This window comes from Chiloscyllium punctatum, unplaced genomic scaffold, assembly GCF_047496795.1.
Source record: "Chiloscyllium punctatum isolate Juve2018m unplaced genomic scaffold, sChiPun1.3 scaffold_1140, whole genome shotgun sequence".
Taxonomy (NCBI): Eukaryota; Metazoa; Chordata; class Chondrichthyes; order Orectolobiformes; family Hemiscylliidae; genus Chiloscyllium; species Chiloscyllium punctatum.
In genome coordinates this window covers 5,001-7,500 of record NW_027310874.1, presented here as the reverse complement: position 1 = coordinate 7,500, position 2,500 = coordinate 5,001, and the positions used below count along the sequence as shown (strand labels likewise).

At 66.6% G+C, this 2,500-nt stretch overlaps 1 non-coding gene across 1 annotated transcript; it reads left to right on the top strand.

Annotated features, from left to right (window-relative positions):
- The first annotated feature begins 1,086 nt into the window (after positions 1–1,086).
- Positions 1,087–1,240, top strand: LOC140474704 (5.8S ribosomal RNA). The gene has a single exon (XR_011959343.1). It is a non-coding gene; the product is annotated as a 5.8S ribosomal RNA (ribosomal RNA).
- The last annotated feature ends 1,260 nt before the right edge of the window (positions 1,241–2,500 follow it).

Below are 2,500 nucleotides of genomic sequence, written 5' to 3'. Positions count from 1 at the left end.
CACAACTGTTGGGCGCCTACCTGCGCGGGGCAGGAGGACACTTTCCGATTTCAAATCTCCGTTTGCCGAGTCCACCCCGAACGCACGCGGGCGGGCGGGTTCGCATCACCCTTCGTCACAAGGGGCGAAGCCCGTTCCACCGTCTCGTCAGTAGTGCCGACCGGTCTGTGATCGACGAGGGGAGCCACACCAGGTCCGGCCCTGCTGCTTGGCGGCACCGCGTCGTCGGGAGCTCGCGACAGACGGAGGGTTTCGGTGTACTCTCCAGCCACGGGAAACGAAGCCGGTGATGCAGGCGCCGGTCTTTCGCTCCCAAATCGGCTGGGTTTACATCGTTGCTATCTAGTCACGCTCCCTTCAAACCCGACGGGGTACCTATTCCCCTCACCCGTCTGTGCGTATACAGCCTCTTTGCACTTGCGGGATGGGGGTGGTGGTTTAAAGACTCTCGAGTTGCCGCCCGTCGGTCTCCGAGCTCCGTGCAGTAGTGATCCCCAGCGAACTGCCAGCAGGGCGAACGAGCGATCCCGCTCTCGGTCGGGGCGCCTGGCGTCGATCGGTGGTCGGTGGCTTGCGGGCAAGCTGCGCTGTGAGTGTGGGAACGAGTATGACGAGCCGTTGCCGCGACTCCCAGTCCACCTCGGCGGTGGCTGGGCCGGGCGGGCGTCTGCTCGGGCGAGTGCCGCCCCCGCCTCCTCGCAGGAAGTCCGCTCGCCGACACGCCGCCACGTGCACGCGTCAGTGACGCTGCCGAACCGATGGCCGGTGCCCGTTCCCGCCTCTGCTTTTCCTAGGGCAAAGCTGCTGCACGCCTCGTGATACTAGGCGGGCGACATGGTGGCGGTGATCCTGCCTCCGTCGCTGCGGTGCGTTGGGGCACGCATCGCCTCTTGGGCGCCCTGTCCTCCTCCCCCCAATAGACGTATGTTTCTGCGGGCCGCACCAGGATGGTGCTCCCCATCGCTTCACGCCACCCTGCTCCGCCCGCACGCCGGCGTGCAGGTGGCTGTAGCTCAAGGTGGGGAGCGTATGTGCGGTCCGGGTCGCTTTCCTCTGGCGAGGGAGAGACCTAAAACAAACTCAGACAACTCTTGACGGTGGATCACTCGGCTCGTGCGTCGATGACGAACGCAGCTAGCTGCGAGAATTAATGTGAATTGCAGGACACATTGATCATCGACACTTTGAACGCACTTTGCGGCCCCGGGTTCTTCCCGGGGCCACGCCTGTCTGAGGGTCGTTTGGCAATCAATCGCACTCGCCTTGGCTGGCGAGAGCGCGGCTGGGGTGTCGCAGAGGACCCGTCCTCTTTGTCCCCCTAAGTTCAGACTCCGGAGCCCTCCGGCGTCGGAGCGCTTGGCCTTTCCCCCCCACCCTGCACATTCCGTTCGTCAGGCTCGACGCCATCCCCCCGCCGGGGAGCGCGGCCTGGCGTCCGTCTGTGTCGTGGCAGTGGGGCCAGCACGGCTGTCACCGGTCCCAGAATGGCTGTCGGTGGTTCACACTGTGTGTGTGTGCCAACCCTCCTGGTCTCTGGGACACGGAGCTGCCACGAAGTGTTGAGCCTCCAGTGGGGGGTCTGCCTAAGCTCTGCACGTCCGCATTGGGTCCGTCTCTCGGTTGGCTGGCAGTGGAAAGAGTGAAGGGAGCCGCGGAGGTCCGGTGCTGGTGCGCCGCCGGCCTGACCGTGGAGCTCGCCGGTTTGACACGCTGACCCGACTCGATGGTTGATCGATTGAGAGTGCTGGGAGCTGCAGGCCGCCCGCTGCTGCAGCCGCCCGTCTCGTGGTTCGTCCTCGGCCTTAAGTGGCCGGCGGGGCGTCTGATCCTGTCTCCCCTGCTGGCGCCGAGTGCCTGGCCGAGGGAGGAGGTTTTCGTCGAACGCTGTGACTTGGACGGTCGCACGCGCGTGGATCGCTGGCTCTTGGCTCTCCCGTTCAGTCCGCACGTTTTCCGCTCCGTCCTGCCACCGGTCTCGGGAGGTACGGAGGGGTTGGCGGGCGTGGTGTGTGCTCCGTCACCGTGCAGGCACACCTACCACGCCGTCGGCCGACCCCCGCACGGTCCTCCTGGCCATCGGGAGGACGGCGGAACGTCGGGCTGTCGGGGGCCAAGTCGCCAGAAGGCCACCGCTGTGTCTTCCGTACCCTGTCACCGTCGGCGTGCCTTCCTCAACTCGTCCGGCTCGGGGCCGCTGGGTTCAGGAGCGGCGTCGCCCGCCGGCCCCACTGAAGGCCGTGCCGTTCCGCGGCTGGCGATCGATGTGCGTGGCGTGCCTGCGCGACCGTTCGCCACTTGAGCCTCGGCACTCCTCTCTCCCTCTCTCTGACCGTCGGGCAGTCTCTGTCTGCTGGTGCCTCGCACGTCCCGGGCGGCGGGTCGTCACCCCCGCGACCGGGCCTCCGGCAAGGCAGGAATCAGGCTGACCCTTCCGCTCGAGTAAGCAGCCGGCACTTCCGAGTTTCGCCTCCCGCCGTGGACGGGGGAGGGTCTCCGGTCC